The following is a 15,775-nucleotide window of genomic DNA, read 5'->3' as shown; positions in this document are numbered from 1 at the left end:
CGATCGCCTATTATTGTCGAATTTAACGATTGTCATTGTTATCTTCTCTCAGGGATCTCTCGAATAAAGCCTTCGCAGCATATCATAAATATTTGCGTCCTCGGGGAACCACAGCCTTCGTCGATCGAAACACGTTATATTTTCGACTCGTATAGTTGCCGTGAGATAACGGCCAATTTTGAATTTTATTCCGAGATCGAGTGTTCGCGATGAGCGTAGAAAATAGGAACGATACGGAATGGGTTCACGCGCTGTCGGTGGACCAGCTTAGGGCGGAGTTGGAGCGACGGGGTCAGAGTAGTGAGGGTACCATCCCCGCGTTAAGGGCTCGATTAATCAAACATGAGAACTACACACTACTGGGATGGGAGACGTCGCGGACACCCACCGGAGTCGATTTGGAAGCGTTCGAACAGCCGGAAGGGGCGCCTAGAAGGCCTCATGATATAGAAGAGCGGTCCATAGCTGCCGAAGGGGCGGCAGAAGGGGATCGCTCTCGGTTGCGCGTACGACCCCCGCGGATAGAACCACCCCCGCAGCCCACGGATAACCGAGCCACTCCGAGATCGACGTCTTCCGCCATGGACGTTTATCATATCATGCATCGGTGGAACTTGCAATTTTCCGGCGCGAGAGGTAGCGACGCGGAAACGTTTTTAACACGTATCGAGGAGGGCCGCGCGTTGATAACGGTCAGCGACGAAGAAATTTTTAAATGCATTCCGTTCTTTTTATCGGGCATCGCGCTATATTGATACCGTGGGGAACGTAATCGGTGGAGGACATGGCGAGATTTTGAGACTGCATGGCGTGAAAGATTCGGGAATCCTGACTTCCAATTTGTCTTACGAGACGAGATCATGCGGCGTACGCAGGGCGAACACGAACTTATCGCGGATTATTTAACCTGTATTCGCGCTCTTTTCGATAGATTAAGTCCTCCGTGGAGTTTGGAGGAACAGTTAAATTACGCCCATCGTAATATGCTGCCGCGCTTACAGATTTCGGTCCACCGCTGTAATGTTTACGATTTCGCCTCGCTGGAATATGCGACTACGCGTGTTGAACGTAGCTACGACGCTTTAGCGCAGTATCGCCCTCCGCCAGCTCCGGACCAGTCTATTTTTCCTGATCTAGCGTATCGTCCTCCGCGCAAGACCGCGAAAGGCCCGACTGCCGTAGCTGCCGCCGGAATAGCTGACGTGCAGTCCACTAAGAAGAAAAGGAACGACAAGCGAGCCCAGAAAGGGGCACCCGATACCCGGGCTGCACCGGCGACCGTTGCCGTTGCGCCTCCCGCGGCCGCGACCACAGGTACTTCCGTTCCAACTTCTAGCGCCTCAGTGTCGTCTAACCGAAAGGTGAAGTGTTGGAATTGTGAAAAGACCGGCCATATAGCGCGTGAATGCTCGGAATCGCGTCGCCAATACTGCTACCGCTGCGGCAAGGCGAATGTCACCGTGAAAACTTGCCCCTCGTGCTCGGGAAACGAGGCCGAGAGTCGTTAGGGAGGGCCGCTGCGACTCTGAATAATGAAGGGGAGGCCCGCGTCGCGAACTCCACGCGCGAGATGGTCCTGTCTTCGAACATGGTCGATCCCACCGATTCTTTAGAGCTACCACCATTACATTATCTTATAGTTGCCGTTAATAAAGAACCTTTAAGGGCGCTCGTCGATTCGGGATCGACTCGTACGATCCTTGGAGCCGAGGCCATTCAGATCGTTCGAAGATTAAATCTGCCTACTCGCCAACGAGTTACTCGGATTCGCACCGCGAACGGGCAGATAGCGAGAGCGCGCGAAGAGGTCGATCTATCGTTTCGATTGGGGGATCGGATTCGTACCATTTCAGCTTGTTTGCTGCCGGACTTGACCGTCTCGTGTTTAATCGGCATGGATTTTTTGCGAAAATTTGGCGTAGTTGTGGATTATGAGCTATCGGAATGGAATTTTAGAGATAGTCCTGCCGTGAGATATCCGTTTGAGTCGGAGAACGAGGAATCGCGAGTATGCTGTGGACTCCCCGAGTTAACGTCTTTGCAAAACGAACAATTACAGTCGTTCTTAAAGAACCGAATACCCGAAGCAGTCGAAAATCCCGGTGTCACTTCTCTTACGGAGCATGTTATTGACGTTGGCCAACATCGACCTATTAAACAGCGATGTTATTTGATTTCGCCTAAGGTTCAGGAGGCTATTCGCGATGAAGTGAATAAAATGTTAGAGGCTGGAATTATAGAGCCTTCTTTTAGTGAGTGGTCAAATCCTGTCGTTATGGTAAAGAAATCTAACGGGAAATATAGATTCTGTTTGGACTTTCGGAAAGTGAATGGCATCTCAAAAAAAGATGCGTATCCGCTGCCGAATATGAACGGTATCTTAGATAAGCTAAGATCTGCTAAATATATCTCAACTCTCGACTTGAGCCAGGCGTACTTTCAAATACCGTTGGCCGAGGAGAGCAGAGAGATTACTGCCTTTAGTGTTCCCGGAAAGGGGTTGTACCACTTCACGCAAATGCCTTATGGACTTACAGGAGCACCCGCGACATTCCAGCGACTGTTGGATAAATTGATAGGGCCGGAAATGGAACCGCACGCGTTCGCGTATCTAGACGATATCGTGATCGTGACGCCGACTTTCGAGGAACACCTGGAATGGTTAGGACGCGTGTTGGATAAAATTTTTGCTGCCGGTCTTACTATAAATCCGTCGAAATGTGAGTTTTGCCGCTCACAAGTTCGGTATCTCGGGTTTATTGTACAGAGAGACGGGCTAACAGTAGATCCCGAAAAAGTACAACCGATCTTAGAATATCCGGCCCCGCGGAACATTAAGCAGTTACGTTGTTTATTGGGTATGTCCTCCTGGTACAGACGATTCATTCCGCAGTTCGCGACGGTTAGTGAACCATTAACGCGATTGCTAAAGAAGAATCAACGCTGGGAGTGGGCGGAAGACCAAATCCGTGCGTTTGAACAGATCCGTTCACATTTAATGACTGCGCCTACGCTATCATGTCCTGATTTTAGTATTCCATTTACGTTACAAACCGACGCGAGTTCCGTCGGGATAGGAGCCGTCCTAACTCAAATTATTGACGGGAAAGAAAACGTAATTGCTTTCGCGAGTCGAGCCTTATCGGATCCTGAACGAAAATACTCCGTGACAGAGCAGGAATGTTTGGCGGTAGTATGGGCAATTAAGAAATTTAGACCGTATTTAGAGGGCTACAAATTCACCGTAGTGACGGATCATAGTAGCTTGCGATGGCTACACAATCTTAAAAACCCTACGGGCCGACTCGCGAGATGGGCGTTAGAAATGCTCGAGTACGACTATGAAATCGTGCATCGAAGGGGGGCGTTACATCATGTACCGGATGCTCTGTCGAGAATGTACGAGGGTGACACCGAGGTTAGATCGTTAGTTGCCGTAGAGGCGGACATAGCCGCAAATACCGCGGATGAGTGGTATCGCAAGCGTTTCGGGGAGGTGGCCGACAAGACTAAAAGATATACAGACTGGAAAGTAGTGGACGACCAGCTGTATTACTGTCGGCCGAGAGAGATCATATCGGATATCGTGGAAGACCTCGATAGGTGGAAATTGGTCTTGCCACGCGAATTACGGGAGGAGGCTTTGAGAGAGGCGCACGATGAGCCACAAGCGGGACATTTGGGAGTAGAGAAAACATTTCAGAGACTCGCCGTTAAATATTTCTGGCCGAACATGTTCCGGGACGTCGGGAAATACGTAAAGCGATGCGATACGTGTCAGCGCACCAAGGTGGAGCAAGCTCCTCCGATCGGACTTATGGGCCACCGCGTCGTGGAGGGCCCCTGGACCGTGATTGCTGCCGACATTATGGGGCCGTTCCCCAAGAGTAAAGCGGGTTTTGCATACGTCTTAGTGGTGCAAGATCTTTTCACCAAATGGGTGGAATGTTTTCCCTTGCGGGCTGCGAACGGGAAGAAAATCTGTGAGGCTCTGGAGGAGGTTACCTCGCGGTGGGGTACGCCGAAGTTTTTATTAACTGATAACGACACCGAGTTCGCGAATCGAACCCTTCAAGCATTCGCGGACGAGCACGGGATAAAAATTACCACTATTCCGCCGTATCATCCGCAAGCCAATCCCGTGGAACGCGTAAACCGCATGCTGAAAACCATGATTGTCGCGTTTTTGGATCGAGATCACCGGGAATGGGATGAACACCTGAAAGACTTCCGTTTTGCATATAACTCGGCCCATCACTCCTCCATCGGCACTTCGCCGGTTTTCCTAAATTTGAGGCGCGAGATAGAACCTTCACACACACTCCGCGCGCGTTGCACTGCAGTGAGCGAGGTCGAACCGCGAGACCCGGTTACGTGGACGGACCGCATGAAGAAACTGCGCGCGCTATACGATTGGGTAACGGAGAACTTGGAGCAGGCCTACGATAGACAATCCAAATATTACGACCGTAAAAGACGCGATGTTGAATTTCAGGTTGGCGACTTAGTATTAAAGCGTCAACATGTATTATCGTCGGCGGCTCAAAATATTGCCGCAAAATTGTCCCCGAAATTCCACGGATCTTTTCGCATTGATGGCATGCTTTCGCCTGTTGTGTGTGAGCTCGTCCATTTGAATGGTGATTTTGCTGGTAAAGTGCATGTGCAAGATCTCAAGCCATACCATATTCCCCCCCATAGATAGCTGCCGACAATAGCTCAGCGAGGAGAGAGAAAGGGAGCCTACATGGAGAGGCGGCGTTTCAGGCTCCGCTACCGAGCGTTGATCGAGGAGGTCCATGACCGTTACCCCGGGTTTTGGACGGAACCCCGAGATCTGGCGGAGGACCGGGACCGCCGGAGGGCGACCACCCGGACCGTGGACATCTGGGCAAGAATTAGCTGCCGCCCACTTCAAAAATATTTTTCTTTTCTTTTCTCTTTTCACTTTGTATAACCTGACCGGGTCCTCTCCTAAATAATAAATGGATTGAAGAGCCGAATCATCATCTTGCTTGACTACCACCCTCCTCTCTCCACACCGCTAATAACCAGCGTACTTGACTATGGGATCCGCTTCGCTCATCCTGTGTTTTTGCTTTCGATTTTGTGATTGAATGGTTGCTGGTTGTGTCGCATGCTCCTAGCCCGAATAAATTTGACTGAAAGCGCAATCCACTGCGGAAGAGAGCGGACTAATGTTAGAATTTTGTTTAAGGAACGCCACGAGGAAAATCCTCGAGAGATTAGCTGGATCTGAGAAAATTAAGCGGCTGTCGACGTTGGTCGGTAGTCGAGACCTCTTCGGTCCTCTCCTAGGAGGGGGGAGTTGTGACGTGACACTTGACGGTCCGTCACAAGGATCGCGAGATCTGACCGAGGATAGTCGTGGGCCCTCGTTCTCCCCGGATTTAGGGAGAGAGCGGCTATTGGAGGCGAGATTAAACTCGCCTCCCTTGCGTAAAAATTTATGTATTAGCGTGATAAGATTAGGTTTAAGCGCGGACGCGATGGGAAACGCTGACGGGATCTCATCCGGTGGCTCAACTTGAAGAAGAAGTCCAGGATACAAGGAAACGGGCGAGCGGAGGCGCCGATTAAAAGGAACACGCCAAGCTAAGTATTATTATTTAATTGCGTCAATAATAAAGTCCACTTAAGACTACCGCTGCCGCCCCTGTAAACATTCACATGCCCAGCAGGTACGGGGAACAATTGCGGGGAAGGCCAACCAGCGGACGAAAACTGACACTGAGACCCCGAGTCGGAGTCATCTCGGCCGGAACAGCGCTAAAGAAGAACATTCTAAATAACGGCGAGTGGCTGCCGAAAGTATCCCTCCTGACGGGCCTCGACGAGAGGAATTATGGAAAATAAAAGAGGAAACGGGGTGCGACAAGCACATGTACAGCCCTGAAGGCCGCAGGATTAAATGGGCCACACGACGATCCTGAGGGTTGCGGAAGCGCCACAGGTGGCCTAATTACGCATTAATTTGCTGGCGTGATTCCGACGGGCCTTCCGCTCGCCACTGTTCGGCGGACCGGCGAAGGGAACGACGGCCCAAAAATATCGATCCGACAAGTGGATGCCGAGAGCACGGAGAACCGCAAGGAGTCACCGGTGAGACAAGCGTCGACCCCATCTGGCCGTCTTTGTTAAATCATTCAGGTAGAATTAACTCGAACAATGTCGGTGCCGTATAGCTGCCGTCACTAAATTCCTTGTGAAATTCTTTTTCTGCGTTCTCGATATTTGCGTCTTAGAGTACGACGGCCGGCCGAAAGACTTTGTTCGAGCTTTCGTAAAATTAAGTGCCCTCTCTCCCAATTGCGCGCCGACAGTCACTGTAAATGATTATTTGTACAATTATTACTATTGATTGTAAATTTTTACCCGTTAAAAGTATTGTAACCGAACTCACACACATACGGCGATCTCGATATTCGATAGCTGGCAATTGCGTTGCAGCGTCGACTCGCATTCCGTGTATTATATCATAGAGAGTAATTGTTCGCATTTGATCTAGTGTGTCTTTTATTAATTAATCGAGTCGTATCTAAATTCTTTTCGTTAACGTGTAACATATCGGTAATTGATAATCCAATTCATTGTGTAAAGAATTCACTTATTTTGCGTCCGGCTGTTTATTCTAATTTTATAATTCTCTCTTTCTTTCACGCAGGGTAAATAACATTAACCGGGCGAGTAGTGCGGTAATCATTATTAAAAATTTGTCTAAATTCCTAGCTGTCGAGGCTCCGACAAGCCTCGCATAGCGCGGAATTCCAAAAACTTTCTCAACGCTTTTTGTCAATGCTGGACATGTGATACCGCGGTGCTTGTACCCGTACACCGGCCCGTTGCTGCCGATGATAAAATAACTAAAATCGATTGTATAATTTTTCTTCTCCAACCGCCCGCGTCGATTTGATATCCAATATTAATGTTCCAATATCAATGTGAAGAAAAAATATATAATTTGCAATTAACAATTCCATATTTTTTCTTAAAAACAACTATGTGTTTTCTTTACACCAGTTGATTCCTCTCATTATTTTGTACGTAAAAGTATTAAGGTAAGATAATCGAAAAATGAATATTTTACAAGATATTTTACGGTTTATGTAAAATTAAGAAATTATTTCAAGCCTCATAACTCAAAAAGTACTTAACGAAAAGGTACTTAATTATAGTGTTTTGGAGAGCTCTCGAGATAAGCTACAAGAATATGCAATGACAAATAGTAGGTTCCATTTAAGAAATTGAAGTTGACCTTCATGTGACCTTCAAATAACTCTTCAAGGTCAAACCAATGATACCATCTTATGGCCCCCTCGAAACCATAAAACTTTTGTCTGAAACATTTTTCTCTAAAATGCTTTGTTTCCGAAATAATTGCGTGCGTTAATTAAAATGGCTCACCCTGTATATACAGGGTGTTTCATTTTAATCCGACCAGTCGAATATCTCGAAAACCAAGCCTGGAAGAGAAAAATATTTCAGACAAAAGTTGTTTGGTTTCGAGGGGGCCATAAGATGGTGACAATGATTTGACCTTGAACAGTCATTTGAAGGTCACATAAAGGTCACCTTAAATTTCTTAAATGGAATATCCTATATATTTTTGCACATTCTTGTAGCTGACATCGAGAGCTTTCCAAAACACTATAATTAAGTACCTTTTCGTTAAGTACTTTTTGAGTTATGAGGCTTGAAATAATTTCTTAATTCTACATAAACCGTAAAATATCTAGTAAAATATTCATTTTTCGATTACCTTACCTTAATACTTTTACGTACAAAATAATGAGAGGAATCAATTGGTGTAAAGAAAACACATAGTTGTTTTGAAGAAAAAATATGTAATTTGCAATTAACAATTCCATATTTTTTCTTAAAAACAGCTATGTGTTTTTTTTACACCAATTGATTCCTCTCATTATTTTGTACATAAAAGTATTAAGGTAAGATAATCGAAAAGTGAATATTTTACAAGATATTTTACGATTTATGTAAAATTAAGAAATTATTTCAACCCTCATAACTCAAAAAGTACTTAACGAAAAGGTACTTAATGATAGTGTTTTGGAAAGCTCTCGAGATAAGCTACAAGAGTGTGCAAAAATATATAGGGTGTTCCATTTAAAAAAATTAAAGTGACCTTCACGTGACCTTCAAATGACTCTTCAAGGTCAAACCAATGATACCATCTTATGGCCCCCTCGAAACCAAACAACTTTTGTCTGAAATATTTTTCTCTCCCGGACTTGGTTTTCGAGATATTCGACTGGTCGGATTAAAATGAAACACCCTGTATATATGTATATACATATATATATATATATATATATTATTATATTATATTAACTATTTAATTACTGTTTTTCTTGACATTTAGTTTAAAATAGTTTACATAGTTCACACGAAAAAAATTCGTATAAACATCATAAAAACAATATGTAAACAATTTACATGTAAATGTAATTACAAAATCTACAACACTCTGATGATTTGGAGTAAATTAGTAAAACAAAAATTGCATAAAATAAAATAAAAAAGCTTAAAAATAAACACTATTAATTGATAATAATTGTTAATTATTTTGCACATGAATTTTTAAAGCCCGCATTCAGCGGACTCAACAATTGAGCAACATTTCTAGATTTTTTAATGTAATTCGACGTTGATTGGCTGGATCTGAAAGTAGAAAGCAATCACGTTCGATTGGTATTTAGCGGTTAAGTCCGCTGAATGCAGCCTCTCTCTCTCTCTATCTCTCTCTCTTTTTCTCTTTCTCTTCTTTCTTTCTCTTCTCTCTCTTTCTCTCTCTTTCTCTCTCTGTCAGATTTATCTATTAGGACCATTCCAGAATACGTTGCAAGTATCCTGTTGCCAGTTGACAAACCATTGCGATCGAATTAGCGTCAAACTAGCTTGACGTTAATTCGATCGCAATGGTTTAGCAACTGGCAACGGAACATTTGCAACGTATTCTGGAATGGTCCTAATAGATAAATCTGACAGAGAGAGAAAGAGAGAGAAAGAGAGAGAAGAGAAAGAAAGAAGAGAAAGAGAAAAAGAGAGAGAGAGAGGCTGCATTCAGCGAACTCAACCGCTAAATACGAATCGAACGTGATTGGTTTCTACTTTCAGATTCAGCCAAGTCAGCGTCGAATTACATTGGAAAATCTAGAAATGGCCCTTAGGGTACATTCACACCTTGGCAACAAAACAGAAAAGCAGAAAGCCAATTAGAACTTGCGCTAGTAATAAGCAGTGCGTAAGCAACACACACATTAGGTAAAAAGTAGAAATTGTGACTACCAAAAATATTAAATAGATTTTTCTCAATTGAATGGGTAAATGGGAAATAGCTATTATTGCACGTATTAAAATATTTGGTGTCGAGTGTATGTAAAATAATTGTATATAGATAATCGAGATAAATATTTAATAAGAAACACTAACTAATAGACATTTTTTAAAAGCATTTTTCCTATCTTCCTTAAATATCTTCTTATATTTTTAAAGTTTATTTATTAAATTTAAGGCGTTCTGCATTTGTAGCAAAACATATTTTAATATTAGAAATACGTTGCACCGTAACATTACTATAATCTTACATTGTAATAATTTAACGTTGCTGCAAGCTTTTAGTAGGACGTATATTTCAACGTTGCTGCAAGCTTTTAGTAGTGATGCAAAAACATTTCGCAACTTCTATGCAGTATTACAATGTTTCAATGTTAGGTTTATGCAATATTTTTGCAATCTTTTAGTGCTGTATGGGTTATATCTTCTCGAAGTGGAACCCTCTTCGTAGAGGAGAACATGCGTGTGTCCACGCGTGCACTTTGCAAGACGAAGCAAAGTTCATTTTCAGAATAGGTCAAGGTTAGATAGAATTTCATGTTTTTGCATATCACGAGTAGAAAATAAGTCCGATATTCGTAAAAAATAATATATGCAAAATCAAATGTTATTGTCTTTAAAAAATTGTATAATAAAAATATATAAAAATATAAAAAATATATAAAACACATTCTTTTCACAATATCTATGACATTAATTTCAGTTCATTTTAAAATTTGTTGAGTTATTTCTGTAAAGTTTTCACTACAATCGCGCAATCAGATTATTCGTAAAGAATTCGCGATTTTCGTCGGATGATTCGTCCAAGTTATTGTCAACTTCCATCAAATTATCATCTTCGATAAGAATAACGAAAAATAATCTTCTGAAGTCATAATGCGGAAGTCGCAAGAACGATATTAGCAAGATGATATTCTAATGTTGCAGACTTCTTTTGATTATGAGTGAATCGCGATTGCGCATTGTATCCGATAGAGACTGTATCCGATCGAGAAATATCGTCGTATTTGATCGGTAATGTGCACAATCGGGACGATCTTTTGTATATATCCCATTATGTATTTTAAGATCACATAATCTATTACATTAATATCACATCTCTTTCTAATTAGAATATCACATTTCATCTATCTTAGCATTTCTCTAGCATCTTTAGCAGAGTGTGTTGAGAAAAGACCAAAATTTGCCGATTATTACATTTTAATTCATACATAAAGAAAAGGAAGAAATACTTAAAATCATAAATCGAATTGATAAAAAATAATTTATTTATTGTATGTATTATGAAGAACATCATTTACAGCATATGTTAATAATTCACAATCTACAATTGATGCGTTATTGAACGCATCACTCTCACGTATCGCCTTTATTGCATCATACACATTAGTAATATTATTGCGTTGCAAAACAATTACAAATTGTTTAAGTTTCTCATTAACAAGAGATGCACATTTTCACATAACTAATAATACATATAATCAATACAATTTTCAAAATTAAATAAATAAAATAATATTGGCGATTTCATGTATAAAAAAGAAAAATTATCGGATGTCAATTTAATAACTTTTTATTCATGCATTACCTCAATTGTTAGATCTTGAATCTATAATGAAGCAACAATCGATTGTACAAGTTGTTCAATGTCCGCATCTTTCTTCATTAGCGGCTTCCGCGTTGTAATGCGTAATATTATTTGATTATCTCGATTTGATTATCTCACCGACAACTAATTCTACGATGACTTAATTCCAACTCTTATTAATTATACTTTAATGATATTCTATTCGTATAAAAAGTTTAACACGATATCTCAAAATATACGCTAATTAAAGCGTGCACGAACATTTTCAAAAATTTAAAATTTCATGAAAAATAAACCTTTTAATTGATTCTCACTAAATTTAATACCAATCGTCCTTTAATAATATTCTATTGACTTAAAATTAAAAAAAAATTAGTATGATATCACAAAATTTGCTGAAGTTAGAGTATAAACAAACATTTTTTGAAAAATAGAAACTGTCTGAAAATCTAAAATATATATATGTATACACATACTATTTAAATTTTAAAAAATGATAGTAAATAAATGATGAAATAAATAAATGAAAAATAAAAATATGGTACTATTTTACCAAAATTGTACTGTTTTACTGTATGCCGAAATGCAGTATTCAAACAATTTTTAAGTTATAGACGTTTGAATAATATTACATACATACAGTCATATATTTTGGACATTTTTTAAAAATGTATTTTTTTCAACATTTTAAAACATTTTGAACATTGGCATCGAAAACTAGAAAAAAATTTTTTCTACGAAAACAAAACTTTCTTTATAAGGAAGCAAAGTTAGAGAATTTAAATGATTTTAGACAATCATTTAAATTCTTAATAAAATTATATAATTATAAAATTAAATATTTCATGGCATTTTATTGGTAATACGTTGTTCGAATATATATAAAAATCGACACAGAACAATATATTAAAGTACCTCACAGTTGATCACAATCAATCGATTGATTGCACTTTAATACATATTGTTTGTAGGTTTTTTGTGTATGTTCGACCAATATATTGTTGCGCCCGCGGAGCGATATTTCGAAACACAAATCTTACACGTCCTGCACCATTTCTCCACGTCCTGTTTACAGTTAGCCCAGAAGAATCTTTTTCGAATCTTTTCCAGAGTTTTATTTACTCCAAAATGCCCTCCCGACGGAGAATCGTGCGCCTCTTCCAAAATTTCTTTAACTCGATCACGAGGAACGATCAGTTGAAGAAAACTAGTTTTTAGATTCGGGGCTTCCCACTTCTTATAAAGAACTCCATCCTTTAGGACCAGAGAATCCCAGTAAGACCAATAAATCTGAGCAGAATCATCTCCGACAGGAACCTCTGAATGCAAAGGCCTCCCTCCTGTTTCCTTCCCTTGCAAAATAAACGAAATACTAGAATCCTTTCGTTGTGCTTCACGCCATTCTTCAAGATCTTCGCCTTCCAATACAATGCGAGCAACCACCTTTCCGGTCTCTTCCGCGCTCTTCCTTTCGACCTTGGCACAATATGCACAACCGTTTGCCTCACAAAACCGTCTCGATAATCCATCGGCATTTTTATGGGACTGTCCCTTTCGATGTACTATTTCAAAATCAAATTCTTGTAATTTTTCCAGCCAACGAGCCAATTGTCCTTCTAGGTCCTTAAAAGACATCAACCACTTTAATGACACATGATCGGTACGAATCACAAACTTACGACCTAAAAGATAATGACGAAAAGATTTTAAAGAATCAACTACCGCTAACAATTCCCGACGAGTAACACAATAATTTCGCTCGGCCTTACTTAGTACTTTATTAAAATAAGCAATCACTTTTTCTTTCCCCATTTGCTCCTGGGATAATACCGCGCCGATACCGACATTAGAAGCATCCGTATCTAAAATAAATCCATCTTCCCCCTTAGGAAAAGATAACACCGGAGAAGAAGTTAGCATAAATTTCAATTTCTCAAAAGCATTTTGGCATTCACTTCTCCAAACGAATTTAAACTGGTTTCCCGTTAATGTGTACAGGGGTTTTGCCAAAGAAGAAAATCCTTTCACAAATTTCCGATAGTACGAACAAAACCCAAGAAAACTTCGCAATTGTTTCCTCGTATGGGGCGTCGACCAATCTCTCACGGCAGCAATCTTTTCCGGATCCGTAGTAATGCCCTCCCCAGAAATCATATGTCCCAGATATTTAACCTTATTTTGAAAGAAACTACATTTTTTTGGATTAATTTTCAAATTAACTTCTCTGAATCGCGAAAATACCATCTTTAAATTTTCTAACATTTCATCAAAACTTTTTCCAAAAATAATCACATCATCCAAATACACTAAACATTTCTTTGATAACATTCCATGTAAAACTTTTTCCATCAAACGCTCAAATGTAGCAGGAGCGTTACATAAGCCAAACGGCATTACCGTAAATTGCCAAAGACCTCTGCCGATAGAGAAAGCCGTCTTCTCTTTGTCCTCAGGACGGACTTTTAATTGCCAATATCCACTCTTTAGATCAAGCGTAGAAAACCAAGAATTATCTGATAGCTGGTCTAAAATATCGTCAATTCTGGGAAGAGGGTACGAATCCTTTACCGTCACATTATTCAATTTCCGGTAGTCCACGCAAAATCTCAAAGTACCGTCCTTTTTCCTCACCATAACAGCCGGAGAAACCCAGGGACTCTGCGATTCCTCAATAACTCCTTGCGTCCTCATATCCTCAAGAATTTTATCTACCTCTTTTCTCATCTGTATAGGAATTCGACGAGGCACCTGCTTTATGGGGGAAGAGTCTTTCACATTGATAACATGTTCCACAATATCGCAATTACCCGCCATGATTTTCCCAGAAAATACATCATGAAAATTATTCAAGAAGTCAGCGATTCTTTTGAGCAATTTCCAAATTCACAGAATTATTCTCAAAAAGTTCTTGCAAGATAGATGGAACTGTAGGAGAATCTTCAATCCGAGAACAATTAAAAATTTCCTTTTCACTCGACCCCGATTCATTGAATTCGCGATCAAAAATATTTTGCAAACCAATCCTTCGAAGAAAATCAGCTCCCAATAAACAATCATCATTTATTTTGGCAACGAACATGGGAATCAGAATAGAATATTTTCCAATTTCTACTTTAATCTCAACCTGAAATTCGACTAATACTTTTTCCCCCGTCGGGTACCTCAAATTACAATTTCTAATACGAATTTTTTTCATACTTTTATTTACCAACTTTTTATTTAAGACTGAAATATCGGAGCCCATATCTATCTTAAAAGAACACTTTTTATCATTAACCTTTCCAACATAATAAAAATCATCTTGTCCTATTCTACAAATGCTTAGATCTACAAATCGATTAACAATCGGGGCTTCCCGCGTATAAGTCGAGCTCACCCCGCGCAGCTCAACTAAACCGCGTTTCCCCTTTCCTCAGGACATTCTGCGCGGAAATGTCCCGCTTTCCCACAAGACCAGCCTTCCTTCCCTTTTGAGGAAAAATTATTCCTTCGCCATCTCCCTCCCGAAGGATTTTCTCTTTTCTTTTCCTCATTCTTTTCTCCCTTCTCTTTTTCCTTTCGCGCGTCGTTTCTCTCCGCCTTTTGATAAACTCCTCTTTCAGAATCTCTATTAAACCTCCCGAAATTTTCCTTTTTTCTATCAGAACTCTCCCCTTGAATGATTTTAACCGCCTTTGCTCTCTCGACAGCCAAATTCAGTGAGGTTATTCCCTCTAATTGTAGAGTCCTCCTCAAAAAGTTATCCGAAAGAGCCGAAACAAATTGCGCGCACGCAATTTTGTCTCTTACCGCGAAAGGACACTCCGGGTAAGCTAATCGCGACAATCTCTAACTCGGCACCGAAAGAAGCCAAATCTTCCCCGAACTTTTGTTTGCGATTCGTGAAGAGAGAATAATAATTCTGAGTCAAATTTCCCTCCCCGAAAAGAAGTTCAAGCTTTGATTTTAATTCCGGGAAACTCAGACTTTCAAAATTCTCCACGTTTTCTAAGACCGTTCGCGCTTTTCCCCTTAGACTCGCGGCCAAAACAATCGTTTTCGTCGAATCATCCCAATTATTTGCGCGCGCGATCAAAAGAAATTGGGAGAGGAACTTCCGCAGCGGAACTTTCCCATCAAAAATATCGGGCTTCAATTTGAAGCCCGTTCTCGCACGAAAATCATTATTCGATACATCCCCGCAAGCTCTATTATTGGAAGGACTTAGCTGTGGCTGAGACCGGCTCCCCCGCAGAAGCTGCAGCTCCTCATCCTGCCGGCGAAGCGTTGCGGCGATTTCTTCTTCTCGCCGCGCCTGCTCCTCGCGCATACGCCGCATCTCAAGCAGAACGGTCTGCAGAGCCGTCGTCTCCGTTGCCCTCGCCGTCTCCGACGCCGCCGACTCCGACGCCGCCGATTCCGTCGCTCTCGGTTCCGACGGCGGCTCGGATTGCTCGCGCCTCCTCCTCTTTGCGGCTAGCGTTGCCATCGCACGAAGAAAACACTGCGTGTCCGTTTATCCCGGACGAGCCCCCAAAATGTTGCGCCCGCGGAGCGATATTTATTGAACGCGCGCGACACAAGGATCGGTATCCGCGTACTCGCTCGCGCACTCGTAAATAAGAACTCGGTTGTTAAGAACTCAAGAACTTTAATGAACACAACGCAGAACTCAGAGAACACAGATTAACGAAATTTATAAGCCGCGGATCGAAACGTGTCCGCTCAGCCCGACAGCTGGCTTCGGACTCAAATATGGTGCCGGAAAACAACAGCACGCCGGTTGTCAATAAACAGCCCTTTTGTCGATGATGTATGGGAGATCACAGGAAA

This window comes from Camponotus vicinus, unplaced genomic scaffold (genome assembly GCF_025532165.1).
Source record: "Camponotus vicinus isolate PSW18456_S1 unplaced genomic scaffold, iyCamVici1.0 SCAF_12, whole genome shotgun sequence".
In the NCBI taxonomy this organism is placed as follows: Eukaryota; Metazoa; Arthropoda; class Insecta; order Hymenoptera; family Formicidae; genus Camponotus; species Camponotus vicinus.
This window is presented reverse-complemented; position numbering follows the sequence as displayed.